Below are 15,254 nucleotides of genomic sequence, written 5' to 3' on the forward strand. Positions count from 1 at the left end.
TTCTATCCAAAGTAAACATTTCCAAATGAGGTTAAAAGCGACTGCCTTAAAAACCACCCAAAGTTGATGATCATCACCACAATTGTTGAGCAGGGTGGTGTACCACAGGGCCACCTGTTTCATGACCAACTCTGGGAGGACACCAAGCCCCTCACAGACTTAGTGATGGGGACTGACTCATATTCCCGAAGACACATTCAAATCCTGGTCCCTGGTGCTGTGGGTGGGAGCTATTTGGAAGAATCTCAAAGATCCTTTTAAGATAAAACCAAATTGAGCCAGGAGGGCCTTCATCCTACAGGACTGGAGACCTCACAAGAAGAGGATCTAGACAGATGGACCCCTGTGCAGAAGTGGAGACCACAGGATTCAGATGGCCATGTGATGACCAGAGGTTGAGCCACCAGTAGGATGCCCCCCTGCACGACCGTGTGGCTGCTAATCCCTTGATTTGATGTCTAGCCTCCAAAACCTGAGACACTAAATTCCTGCTGCCTATGGTATGTGTCACAGTCAACCAGCCAGACTCAGACAGATGAGGTTAGCATCCCCCACTGTAAAGATGGGGGAATGTAGGCTCAAAGAGATGACATGACTTACACTAGACCTCAGAGCTAGAAAAAGGAAGAGCCAGAATTTTACCCAACCCTGGTGAATGCCAAGCCCCATGCTTTCCTCATGACCTCAGCTGCTTCTCACTTACAGGGTGACAACAGAAAATGCTGGACACCAGGGCCATCCATCCTCCTAGGGATTTTTTGTCCTCGAGTGAACAAAATTCCATTTTTTGCAGTTCAGATCATTGGGGAGAAAGTGCATTGCAGTATATCTAGAGTTCAATTGTGCTAAAATGTAACTTTCCTGATATTTCCTCTTGAAGAAACTAAAATGCAAGCATTGTTTTAGGTACACTAGAGATAATATCAGGTAGTAGTAGTGTCTTCTGTGACTATTAGGAAAATAACTGCACACCCCTCCCCAAATACGAATGCAGAGAATCCATGAACAAAAATCCCAGTCACTGAAGGTTGGTGGATATTTTTAATTTTGTGAAGGTACCCGCAGTCAATGAGTCACCAGCATCACTTAATCTGAAATAGTCTCATGTAAAAGCCCACCTGCTGGATGTGCCTACATCCTAAAGGTGTCTGCCAGGCTCTTGACCAAGGCCCCTTACGGAAGCTGCTTGTCTTTCATTGTCCCCACCATAAGGCCAGATGGGGGCATCTCTGCAGATTCTAGATGTCAGCAGAACCAGGATATAAGGCCCTAGGTTCCCCACCCCCTGTGAAAGGAGCGCCTGGGCCTTTGGGGCCTGGGGTGACCCTCAGGCTGGAGAAAAGTACCTAAAGCCAGGAGCCTTGATGCTGGGGATGTCGTTCTTCCTTAGAAGTCAGCCCTCACATGGTTGGCGCTGCCATGGTGGTTGTTCAGTGGCTTGTTGGGCTGGTGGATGTGCTTCCTATAGGTGGAAGGCATCAGCACCTCAATGGGCCATTCATGCTCCTGTGGGGGATCATCAAGATGCTCCCATTAGCAGGGGTCTGCTGCTGTAACTGCCTGACTCCCAACAAGGGGCAAAAGTTAGGAGCTTGGGTTTGTAGAAGTCAAAATAAGATGTCACTGGTTAAGCAAGCATGAGGGCATAATTCTAACAAGTTCATTTTCTAGTGTCACTTAAAAATCCATCACACTTCTGGAATGAATGAATTAGTGCTGGATGTTCATGATTTTTTTCATTACATGTACCAAAATTCAAGCATAACTGATTGGGATGTTTTCATTTCAGGTGAAGAATCATATCTGGACAGACTGATTCTAGCACAACAGACACAACTTTACTTATTCTCAGTCATAGAATATCCTTTCTATAAGGTAAAAACAAAAGGTGTATGGCATTATTTCACTGAGGGCAAACAGTTTTCTTGTGCCCCTTCTGAAAACTAAGTCTTTTCTATTTTGACCTGTCTCTGTAACTTTATTAAAAGGGAAAACTTTCTTTTACTTGGAGCTAGGTGCAACAGCTGGCCTTTTCTTTGATAAATTGACCCCATTTCTGTCTTGTCCTATAGGACCAATTCCTGCTGTGTGAGATTTCTAGATGGTTTCAAGTGTTGAAGGCATACAAATCTTAATATTCCTTGATTCACTTCAAGGGTTTTAAAGGGTTTAGCACGCACAATAGCCATTTGATTAAAAAGTCTGAATCTCTGAACTCTACAAATCCTAATTATTTCTGAGTGCATTTTTTAACCAAGTCAGAAATTTCACTCTTCTCTGGTAGACTTTATTTTAGGTGGTATCTGTGCTATAAAGATTCACTCTCATAAACTTCACAGCACACGTTTTTTGTGTGATTGGAAATAGTCCAAACAGACTTCCTCACCTTCTGCTTTGTCCTTCAAACTTGACTCAGGATCATATTCTGGTAAAAGGTAAAGAAGTGGAAAGCCGTTACTCTTTTCTTTTAAAATTTTTTAACAATGCCAAGGCATAAAAACCTTAGTTATATGTTAACCCCAAACACCTCCCTTCCCTGAAATAACAAATTTGTAACTGTGCTTTCTATGCCCAACATACACAAATATATAAACCAATTTTCTTTTCTCTTTAAGTCCAGTATATCATATAATTTACCATTATGTCCAGTATACATAGACCTTCCTCAAGGCCAATGTGTGTGGATCAAATACTTTCTTTCTCAAAGTGGTGCAGTATTTTAAGGGACTTACTCACCAGTTTCCCATCTTATGATCTTTCAGGTTCTTCCCAACTTTGGTCTCTATCAGCAGTGCTGTAGTAAACACCCTTGTGTGTCATTCTACTGCAGCCCATGTTCCTTTAAGCTGCAGACTAGAATGTTAAGAGTGGGACCAGTGGTGTAACATCAGTAGGTAGTGACTCTGAATGGTAGACATCACACCTCCCCAGCAGTGAGTGAACGTGGCTGTGTTTTTTTAGTCCTGTTAGCTTTTGCCACTCAGTTCAGTGGAAAAGGGTGTCTTGTCATGTATTTAAATTGCATTTGAGTGAGCAATAATGAAGTTGAGCATTTTGTCAAGTGTTTATTGGCCATTTGTATTTCCTAGGAATTGCCTTCCTGCTCCCTAATTCATCTTTCTATTGCTTTGTGTTTTTAAGTTTTGTGTGACCAAATCTACCTGTCTTTTAATGGTTCCTGACTTTTCCATCATGCATAAGATTATTTCACCAAATATGTGTTAGTGCAAATATTTACTAATTTTTCCCCATTGGATCTTTAATCCACCTGTGAGTTCCAGGCCACCATAATAAAGTGAGTTACATGCATGTATTGGTTTCCCACTGCACGTGTACTATAGCCTTTTCAGTATGCAAAAGCATTATTTTTATTTTTAAATGTATACACCTCAATTAAAACGTGACACAGATGAAGAAAGCACACATTGTTGGAAAACTGGAACTGATAGACTTGCTTGACACAGGATTGCCACAAACCCTCAGTTTATTTAAAAAAACAAACACAATATCTGCAAAGTGCAATAAAGCAAAATTCAGTCAAAGGAGATATGCTCATAGTCTGATGTTTGGTAGGAGTTTAACTCTTCTTTACTAGACAGATAACTAATTTTCCAGCACTAGTTGTTCCATTGCAATCCTTTATTTATTGAATTGAGATGTCAGTTTTATCATTTCTTCTTGGATTAAAAATTTTAACTGAGTGTCCTTCAGGTCCTTAAAGCAATTCTGAGAGTTTCAGAGATGTTTCTTGAATTTGACAGCATTGTCATGATGTTTATTGTTCTTTTTTCAGGGACTACTTTTAAGACACATTTTAAGAATATTTTGAGCTATTACACTTTAACTATAACAAGAATATTTTTCATTGCTGTGTTAAGAAAGATATCAGTCTTAAGTCCTAGAAAAATATCATTCATTAAAGGAATTTTGTATCAAACTTTTATACATAGGTAACTCACTACCTTCACTTTATTCTCTGGTTTTGTATCTTATTTTTCTCACATGATTGAATATATGATTTTTAGGATCCCAAACTCCTTCCTAAATATCAAATGAAATCATTTTTTACTCCATACCATTCCCTGGAGACCCCTGTGGATTTTCACTTTCATAAATCTCTGGTAATTGAATTGATCGACCTTTTAGGAGCAAGATCCTACTTTGCTTCCAAAATGTTAATAACCTATTGGTATACAGTAGGTAAGTAACAGGGGATTTATTTACAGAACCTTAGTGGTTGTTATCTCTTTGGGAGACAGGTGGAGCTTATTAGTCACAGAATGCAAAATGGAATCTTCCCTGCCCCACATGAGGCTCTAGAGTGTAGATGGTAGAATATAGTATATAGACTGTATTTGAATCCAGCTTGCCACAGAGTAGCAGAATGTCTTTGCACAGTGTACTTACCCTTTTTAACCTTTTTCTGTTTGCTTCCTCATCTGTAAAATGTGAGTAAGAAGAATATTGACCTCAAACACTTATGGTAAGAAGGAATAAATGAGGGAATAACACAGTAAGTGCTCATGTCTGTTTAGCTGCTCTTATAGTGTAGGCCTGCATTGTCCAGTATAGTAGCCACTAGTGCAGATGGCTACTTAAATTTACATTAAACATAAGTAAAGTTTATATCACATTTCAAGTGCTCCAAAGCCTCCCATAGCTGGTGGCTACCACATTAGCACAGATATAAGCACACAGATCCTCCCAGAAATAGCTGCTGGACTATGCTGACTTTGAGTCGAAGTCCTTCCTTTCATCAATTAAAAAATCATCTCAAAGAGAACCATCTTTGATAGGCTTCAAATGGTCACATGTTCCACCTCTCCTGCTCTCATGGTCCTTTCTACAGAAGGAATGGCATATAACAGAGGGCTGGAAGGGAACACCAGCCACTCCCCTTTGCCACATGTTGCAGTTGTGGGGTGCCATGGTCATGGGCTGCATTAGCTGTCAGGAGACATGGAAGAGATGGATGTGTTGAGCTGCTTAGTTGTCTAATTTTGCTGAAGTTAGAGGATTTTCTTCACTGTCTGAATTGAAAGTGTGCCACCATTTGTAAGGAGAAGGAGAAAGTGTGTGGTTCCTACTGCTCCCCTGTTAACTTGAGGACCTACTCCCTGCTTTAGACCAGGAAGCCTCCTTAATTTCAGGTTTACAGGCTTGTTCTTGAAGCTGAGTGAGTGAACATCCTCATTTGGTTGTGGTCATTACTTTGCAGCCTTCTGTCCTATTGGTAAATACAGTTTGGAAGAAATCAAAACAGAACAAAGAAGTAAAGGAAGATACTGTTTGTGAGGGTATCACATGAAGAATTTTTTCCTTCTCTCACTAGATATTGAAATTAAATTAGATAAAGAAGGATTTTTATTACCTTTTACAGTTGATGAAGATGTACACAAAAGATAAAGAAATTGTTCTAGTTTTTATGTTAAAAGGCCTGTTGAGGTGAATAGGAAAGCATCATTTTCTTAAAAAGGTGAGAAAAATAGACAATTCCAGAAATAAAACTACATTTCAGGATATGTTTTCTGGAAATTCCTTGTAATATTTTATAAACAACATCATTAATTAAGCCAAGTACTTTTTCAGTAGGCTAAAGTGTAAAACACATTCATGATTGATGTGAGATTACTGGCCATTAGGAAAAGCCACATTTTGAGTAAACTTTGGCCAAAAAAAACAATATTTTGGATTGTTATAAAAACTAAGTTTATTTCTCTTTGATTTTTTTTCAGAGGAGCACTATGCATTAATGGCCCCAAAAGAGTTTGTTTTAACAGCAAAAATTTACTAGGAATAGAGGCTATTAAACAAGGCAACTTCATTTACTTGGTTATCAAGTTGTCCAGGTATGGGTCCATTCCCTCAACCGCCCAAAGTAATCCCTCATTCATACTTGCTTTTTCCAGGGTCCTAAGTAGTCTGCTAGGACAGTGGACTGAGAATCTTATATCTCTAATTGAAGTACCCACTTTGTTAATTAGGCTTTTCAGTGTACTTGATATTTTTTATAAATCTTCGGCTTATGTTTTGAAATACAGAATTTTCTTTTTTTTAAAGATTTATCTATTTTATTTATTTCTCTCCCCTCCCAACCCCCACCCCGGTTGTCTGTTCTCTGTGTCTATTTGCTGCATCTTCTTTGTCCACTTCTGTTGTTGTCAGCGTCACGGGTATCTGTGTCTCTTTTGGTTGTCTCATCTTGTTGTGTCAGCTCTCCGTGTGTGCAGCACCATTCCTGGACAGGCTGCACTTTCTTTTATGCTGGGTTGCTCTCCTTATGGGGCACACTCCTTGTGCGTGGGGCTCCCCTATGCAGGGAACACCCCTGCATGGCACAGCACTCCTTGCGCACATCAGCACTGTGCATGGGCCAGCTCCACACAGGTCAAGGAGGCCCCGGGTTTGAACCATGGACTTCCCAAGTGGTAGACAGATGCACTAACCACTGGGCCAAGTCCGCTTCCCTTGAAATAAACAATTTTCTAATGTTCAGTTTTCCAAAAGCAGAATATGCCTATATTCTTCATAAGCTATGCTCAACTCTGCTTTTAGAGTTATTAAATTATTGGAATATCTGTTTTAATTTCCCCCTGATGTAAGTGTAAGAATGGACAGGATGACTCACTAAAACCATTATTTTCATCACTACCTAATGTCTAAGACCTTATTGTTTCCTTTGCAAGTTACTTAATAAGGCATTATGATGATGAGTGACTAGAATGTAGATGAATTTCCCAAGTTCTCTAAGGTATTGGTGCCAGTCTGATACCTGATTTCCTCTCTGGCTTACTCTTGTCCAGTTCATCTTGCACACCCCAGACTAATCTTCCGAAAACCCTCAGCATGCCAGCCTGTGATCAGAAACCTTGTTTCTTTCCTACTCATGGGATACAGTAGAACCTCCTCTGCTCTGACTTTTGGGATCCCCTGAGGCTGCACCTTGTTACATGTCTTCAAGCTGGCAGTCTCTTCTCTCCCACCTAACCCACTCCATTCTCTCTTGCCTTGCTCCTTTGACCAGGTGTCCCTTCTCCCTCCAGACAGCATCTCCCCATGACTAAATTCTGTCCATTCAGCAACACCCCACTCAGGTCTCTTCTTTCCCCACAACCTAAAACCCTGACCTCCTCTGAGGGCTGGAATGTTGATTTTCTTCACACACTCTGCTTTGGCTTGTTGCATACCTCTAGTATTGATTGTGTCTTCGAGGACAGGAATCATGTTTGATCCTTTAAATATCCCTCTTATTTAAGCAACTAATATTTATTGAGCTCTTATTATGTACTTAGCATTGTTCTGGGCTCTGGGAGTACACAAGTAAGATAGCTGTGACTTTGCCCTCGAGGAGCTTCCATTCTTATGTGTGTGCAAGCATTTGTGGGCAAGTTGTTAGAGACAAACAAGTTCAACATGGTAATTTCAATTGTTAAGGATTATACTAGCCAGTTCCTTTTTTCTTTATTCTTCCCATAACAGATCCATTTTCATGAGGCTGAGATGCTAAAATCAAGGCTTGAATTTGTCAAATATTTATCAAGAAAATTGTTTCTCAAAACCCTGGGGTTCAGTGCTGACAAGAAGAAATAGTGACTTCAGAACTCAGATCATGAAAGAAGTTGTGTTTTTATGGGACTCAGCATAAAAAGAGCCTTATTTGTGAATTAGCCATTTTGCAGAATTATGGACTATTTGATGATCTGAAAAGGATCTGTCTAGATCTTACAGAGACATGGAAGGAGCCTTTATTTTCCCTATACCATGAATACTAAGTGTCAGTGATTGATTTAAAATTAAAGTTCAATTTAATATTAGTATCATAGATACTTGATTTTATATGTCAAACAGAATCGATCAAGTAGAATAAATGAATACAATGAATGACTATTTTTAAATCTGCCATCTTGTAACAGTTATCTGCTAAATGAAAAGAATATGCTTTTTAGAGACCTTCATTTCCTCCTCCTACAAATATAAGAAATGTTTTTTTTTTCCCATTTCCTGATGTACTTTGTTAGCAGATATAATGTATGGTGAGGAGGAGCAATGGGAAAACAGATGACAGCACTTTGGATTACTATAACATTTATAATTGTAGAATTATACAGAAATAATCCTTTAATAAAATATAGGGAAGTGGATGTGTCTTAAGCAGTTGGACTCGTACCCACACTGCGGTAGATCCCAGGTTCAGTTCCCAGTGCCTCGTAAAGATAATGAGCCAAATAGCAAGCTGACAGGACTAGCTGACTTGGTGAGCTGATGCAACAAGATGACTCAGTGAGCTGATGCAACAAGATGATGCAGTAAGAGATACAGTGAAGAAACACAATGAGATATATCAAATGGAGCAGAGGTGGTTTGAGTAATTAGGTGCCTCCCTCCCACATTGGAGGCCCCAGGTTCAGTTCCCAGTGCCTCCCAAAAAGAAGATGAGCAGACAGCAAGTGCAAACAACTGGGGAGAGGGGTAAATTAAAATAAAATCTTTAAGTATATATATATTCAGGAGTATTCTCTTTTTAAATATACAATGAAGTAAAGTAAATTTAGGTAGGGTTGTAAGGGGGCAGGTTTGATTGGGGGAAAATCTTCTAAAATGTAAATCATGAGTGAATTGCATTGTATTTAGTGAAGTACAGATACTTCACCCTCCAATTACGGTCAGGTTAAAGCTTGAGGGGAGAGTGAGACAAGGCAGGCAGATGTGGAAAGGGCTGCAGAGTCTGGAGACAGGTTTTCTACCTCTGGCTAGTTCCAGGGCCTTGGACAGGGAAAGAAGCTTCCATTTACTTTTCACCCGCTCTGTGCTGAGCTCTATGCTAAGCACTTGAACACAGGCTTGTATGATTTCCAGGGGCCTTGGACTTGGGCAGTGTTTCCTCTCCAAAGCTCAGAGATGGTCAATGCCTGCCTTGCATACAGAACCACGGGTGAAAATGAGACTTGAACCTGGTCTGAGGAGCGATGCAGCAGAGGACTGAGAATCAGTTCAGGAGTCAGGCACGTGGGGTTGATTTCAACCTCTCTTGCAAATTGTATAACCTTGGGCCTCATTTCCAAATGGCTAATCAGAAAATAAGGATGAAATGAGTTAATACACCTAAAAACATTTAGAAAAGGGCCCACCACAAAGTAATCACAGGACATATTAGCTAATAACATCTGCATTTCTACCAGTATTAGAGTTCTCTGAAGAAACAGCCAACAGCATATGGGGCCATATGTAAATAGGAAGGGATTTGTTAGTAGAATTGGCTCAGTGACCCTGGGGATAGGCAAGTTCAGATTTCCTAGGGCAGGCCATGCATTGGAGATAGCACAGGGGATGACTTCCTTGGGAGAAGCTGGAGAAGGAGAGAAAGGATTTGCCACTGCTGAGGGCCTTGGTGTTGCTTTAAGACCTCCAGCTGCCGGGGTGATGGGACTTCCCTCCTTGCTGAAGACAGTCACCCTTGTTTGTGGATGTAATCAGCCATAGCTTCAACCAACTGCCTAATGGTCTAAAGCCACCTACAGAATGCCCTCACACTGGCAGGCCAGGGCTTGCATCATCCAATGTCTCGGCACCAACTGGATGGTGATTAACTATGGCATGACCCCATCATGCTCTAACATTTTAGATCTCTTTATCTTTACTTTTTAAGGCTTTTAATCTTTAGCATAGGTTATTGAAACTCTATGAGTTCTAGAGCTCCAAGTTCACTTTTAAATTTTATGCTTCTTTGCAGAGAAGGAATGAGACAAATAGAAGCAAATGAAAGTTTGACCAGGACAGAGCTGCAATCAATTCAGATGTGTTCATATACCCAAGTGAATTGCCGCTCACCTGGGGGCCAGGCCAAAAGGATTCTCACATCTCTGGGAAAACTGTGAAGTGGTCTCACTTACAGGTCTTAGAGCAGTTCATGGCTTTGGGCCTGAGCACCATTCTGGATCATACTATGCCTCAGACCCTTCCACAGTCCCTCTTTGCTACTGAGACCAAGCCCAGTGTCACTTCTGCCTTCTGTGAGCTCTCTTGTCCCTCCCTGTCACACCCTATACTCACCACCCCCCTCACCGCACTCCAACCCCCATAACAACAATCTCCTCCATCATCATGAGACATTCATTGCATTTGGTGAATACATCTCTGAGTACCGCTGCACCTCATGGTCAATGGTCCACACCATAGCCCACACTCACCCACAGTCCACCCAGTGCGCCATGGGAGGACATACAATATCCAGTAACTGTTCCTGCAGCAACACCCAGGACAACTCCAAATCCCGAAAATGCCCCCACATTTACATTTCTTCCTCCCACTCCCACCACCAGCAGCCACCATGGCCACTTTCTCCACACCAGTGCCACATTTTCTTCAATTACTAATCACAATAGTTCATGAATAGAATATCAGTAAGTTCACTCCAATCCATACTCTATTCCTCCATCCTGTGGACCTTAGAACGGTTGTGTCCATGTGTAAGGAGGTGTAGGAGGAGCACAGACTGGCTTGCTGGGTCATACTTCTAGGGGTGCCATAATTCTAGGGTTCCCTACTGCTAGGTGTGCTGTACTTCTAGGGGTGCCATATTTCTAGGGTGCTCTACTTCTACGGGTGCCACTGTAAGTGTCTGGTTATTGCTTTTGTTAATTAGCATCAAGGACATGGTACTGAAAAATCTCTAAAACCTCTGCCTGAATCAAGGACATACAGGCAAGAAGCCTCCTGAGAGGGGTGCTCGTTTGCCCGGGCCTGAGATCGCCCCCTCTCCTGCCTGCCTGTCCACCTGCACTCCCTACTGCCTTCCCCTTCTGAAAGCTGCACTGTCTTTGTCCTCCCTTTCTGCCACCGCACATCAATTGGCTCAGCCTCAGGGCCACCACAGATGCTCTTCCCTCTGCCTGGAATGACCGACTGTTCCCCAGATTTCACAAGTCTTGCCCCTCATTATCATTTATGTTTCAAGCCAGTCTTCCTAGAGCCGCCCTGGTTGACGTATTCCCAAGGCCTGTTTAGTTCTCCTTTTCCTTTTTACTGATACACACACATATCCCAGGCTTTAGAGTTAAGTGAATTTTCCACAAAAGGAACACACCTCTTGAACCAGCATTTGACTCAAGAAACAGCAGAGCGCTTCGGAACAGCTCAGTTTTGCCAGATACCACTTGACTGGATTCGATTAGTGCCGCTGCACACCCGCACCTGCCAGTACCGTGAGCGGTGCCCGCTCGTGGTGACCGAGGCGCTGGAAACAGACTCGTTGCACGTTGACACGATGCTGCTGCGGACACACTGAGTTAATATATGATGGCAGTGAATTCCACCTGCGTCTTCCACTACTGTTCCGCGGCTCCTGGAGGGTTTCAGATGCCGCGCATGGGTGGCCTGCACTTCTCCCGGACAGCCCGCTTGGATCGCTCCGGCAGCGCAAGGGCAAGGGCAAGTGCAAGCAGGCGGAGGCCCCCAGTCCAGCAGACGCGGCTCCTTGTGTCCCAAGTGGGCCCTCCAGGGACCCGCAAGGAGACAGGAGGGCACGGTCCCATCCCCAGCCCAGCTGCGCCCTCCGCCCTGCGCCCCTGGCCCTGAGCCCCAGCCCTGCGCCCGCCGCCCAGCTTTGTGACGCGCGGCCGCGGTTCCCGGCAACTGCCGAACGCGGGCGCTTGGCAGCCAGGGAGGCGGACTCGGGCAGGGCCCCCGGCCGGGAGCGACCAACATGGCCTGGGCTGAGAAGCTGGACGCGGGCGGCCTGGGGGACGAGGAGGAGATCACCGCCGCCACGCTGCGGGCAAGCCCCGGCCGCCGCCCATCGCGGCGCTGTCCGCCTTCAGCTACATCCCGCCGTGGCGCCTGGACCCCAAGGAGTGCAGCTACTTCTCTCGCCAGGCCCGGGTGAGGCGGGACCGGCGGCACCGCGCGGCGGGGGTGAGGCGGGGCTGGGCGCAGGGCTCCCCTGCCAGGGAGGGGCTGGGGCGGGGCTGTGCAACCCCGGAGCGGGGACTGGACACCCAGCGGCACTGCGTGGAAGGGGTCTGGGGGCCAAGCAGGGCTTGGGGGCGGGGACCGGGCAGGGTGGGGATGCTTCTGTCGGGGTGAGAGCAGGACATCATAGTGGGAAAGGGCTACCAGGAAGGTCAAGTGTGTGTGGGGGGGGGTGGGGGGGGCAAGGAGGGAGTGCTCACCAGGGAGGAAGACTCGATGGGGCGCCCGGGGGTGGAGGGGGCAGGTGCTGCTCGGCGGGGTCGGTGAGATGGGCACCGGGCCCCAAAGAGCAGAGCTTTTAGTACTGCGAGAAACAGAGGCACCCCTCCCCTGGGCTGGAGGGGCCTTGTGGCAATCCGGGGGTGCGCGGACAGTCTAGAAAGGGAGCCCCGAGGCTATCCAGTGTGCAGGGTGCGGCCCCCTGAGCAGTATGTGCGGTGGTTCCCGGGGCCGTGAATAAGCAGCCAGGCTGATGGACGGTCCTGGGCCACAGGAACACTCGGGCCGCCTTCCCACCCGACAAGGAGAACCAGGAATAGGTCTGCACCGTCTGGCCCGTCCCCTATAGGAAGGTGTGCGTGGTGGGAAGACCTCGGGGGTCTAAGCAGCCGAAGCACCCAAGAGAGGGTGGAAGGAAGGAAGAGAAGAGTGTTCAGAGTTGTCCAGGTCACCCATTCGTTTCTTTTCAACATTGTTTCTGTCCGTCCCCAGGGCGTTCCTCAGGGCATCTGATTAGATAAAAGCCTTGGATGGGGACCCTAAGCATGGCAGACAGCTGGGCACCTGGGCTATCCCTCAGCCCTCCTGGACGGATGGAACTGCCAGAAGAGGGACACCTCACTTTTCTCAGGCTGCTGTCACAAGTGCCATGAACTGGGTGGCTAAAAACACCAGGAACCGCTCTCTCAGCCCTGCAGGCTGAAGCCACAAGTGCGTGGGCCCTGCTGGTGGGTCAGTCCTGGCCGCTGGGGCACCTGTACCTTGGCCAGCAAGCCTTGGGTTTTCAGTGCCTCCTCAGTCACCCTATGGCCTGCTCTCTTTTCCCATGGTGCCCCCACCCCCCACTTTTGTCTGTGCCCACACCCCCCTTCTAAAGACACCAGCCATCCTGGAATAAGGGTCCACCCACTGCAGTCGGCCTCATTCAATTTAAATGATTCTGCTTGCAATAACGCTTTTGCAAAAAGTTCGTGTTCCCAGGTATCCAGGATTAGGACTTCAAGGTATCTTTTTGGGGTACACAGCTGAACCCATAACGTGGAACACAGATTGCCTTGGAAAGGAAGTTAATGGTATATAAAATAATCCCACAAAATGCCTCCTTCCTCTTCTCCTAGCCACCCACAATCAGTGGTGCCCAGGTGAGTCCCCAGTTCAGGTCAACTCTTGCTGGAGTACTGGTAGGAGGCCTCTTGAGTCTCATGAGCTTCACTTCACACACAGAAGCATGGTTTCCAGTTGAATCAACCATGGCCCTCAGCCTGCCCCTGGGATGTCTCTTGAATCTGAGGTACCCCTCTGCCTGGCTTCTAGCGTGTGGAAGAACTGGATGGAAGAAGGGGACTTCTGGGGCCGTCTGACAAGGTACCTGTCTCTGCTGGCTGTTAAAACAGGAGGGGGGTGGAAAGGAAGGGTTCCTGACCTTCTGTAAACACACACCTCATCTGTTTTCTTCCTGTGAGCAATAGCTTTTGAACAACTGTAAATAGTTTCACTACTAAGTGGGGTTTACATTTTGAGTCTACGGTACCTATGATACTGCCAGTGAGTTGATGGCCATTATGAGATAATAGTCAAAAAGCCAAGACTCTTGGTGTATGAAGTTGTTCAAATCTTCTTTATCTAGAGAATATAAAATTCATCTGGATTTTCAGAATATCAAAGACAGTTCACACTACACCGTTTTTTTTGTACCTTTGAGGAGTCCCTTTCCATAAGATGGACTGCAGGCTGCTCCTCGATGGGGTGTCACTGATGGAAGGTACCGCTGAATACTGCACAGTGGGGCTTGTGGATTCTGAAGCTTAAATGTGGTAGAAATGCAGAGCAGAGCCCCTGCCCTCTGCGGGCCAGGCCCAAGAGGGAGAAGGGCAGAGTGAGCCTGAAGACTCAGTGTCTCCTTCCAGAATTTGGTGGTCTGATAAATGGCCCCGCCTTCCAGGGCTAACTGAACAAGGGCCAAAGAGGGACCCCGAGGTAGGAAGTGACCAGGGCTCTATTTCTTGGTGGGAAATCAGGAAAGAGCCATAAGCACACTTTTCTATATGACAGGGTTGGCAAACTAAGGCCTGCAGGCCAAATCTGGCTGCCTGCCTGTTTTGATAAAGTTTTATTAGAACACACCCACACCCATTCATTTCTCTAACGTTCCTGTGCAGGATGTTGGGGTTGAGTGATAACGACAGAGCCCACAGGGCCAGAAGGGCTCCCCCCTGGCCCTCCAGAAAGAAAGTCGCTGACTGCTGCTCGAATGCCTTATTGCCTCCTGGAAAATGGAAGTGTCTTTATTTATTTATTTTTTTGTCTTTATTTTTTTATTATTACATTCAAAAAATATGAGGTCCCCATATACCCCCCCCACTCCCCTCACCCCTCTCCTCCCCCCATAGCAACAACCTCCTCCATCATCATGAGACATTCATTGCACTTGGTGAATACATCTCTGAGCACCGCTGCACCTCATGGTCAATGGTCCCCATTATTGCCCACACTCTCCCACAGTCCACCCAGTGGGCCATGGGAGGACATACAATGTCTGGTAACTGTCTTTAGAATGCATGCATTCAAATGGGATTTTATGTGTTTAAAGCATTTCAGGGCAGTTTTGGTTAGCTGAGGTTACAGGCAAATTCAAGTCCTGGGGCTTTGTGCATGCCAAAAGGAAATTATGCAACTGAAATAAATATTAATTAAAATCTAAAGAAAAGAGCCTTAAAAGCAACAAGAACAGCAAAAGGCATTTCAAAGTCTATTTGAACCAATGTTCACACCATGGTATTGGGATTATGGGCACTGGTATCTGATCAGCTCCAGGGCTCCAGGAGCAGTTTCTCTGACCTTGGGATCATTGGTCATAAAGAGGGCGAATTCTGTACTACAGCTGATCAAACTCTGTACTAAAGCTGATCAAATTCTTCCTAAATCAATTTCCTTGGAGCACAGTTAACAGTAGTCAGTGTGTTGGTTAGCAGCCCAGGCTGAGGAGCCCCAAGTGGAAGTATCAGCTCTGTGGTGACTAGCTGTGGAGCCTTCACAAGTCACAGCCTCTCTGTCTCACTTTGCCATTC

General features: G+C 45.3%; 1 long non-coding RNA gene across 1 annotated transcript; it reads left to right on the forward strand.

Moving 5' to 3' along the window:
- Positions 1-13,360: 13,360 nt before the first annotated feature.
- Positions 13,361-14,482, forward strand: LOC131277626 (uncharacterized). Its single transcript, XR_009184765.2, has 2 exons — positions 13,361-13,551; positions 14,346-14,482. It is a non-coding gene; the product is annotated as an uncharacterized lncRNA (long non-coding RNA).
- Positions 14,483-15,254: the final 772 nt, after the last annotated feature.

Source organism: Dasypus novemcinctus, unplaced genomic scaffold (genome assembly GCF_030445035.2).
Source record: "Dasypus novemcinctus isolate mDasNov1 unplaced genomic scaffold, mDasNov1.1.hap2 scaffold_198, whole genome shotgun sequence".
In the NCBI taxonomy this organism is placed as follows: Eukaryota; Metazoa; Chordata; class Mammalia; order Cingulata; family Dasypodidae; genus Dasypus; species Dasypus novemcinctus.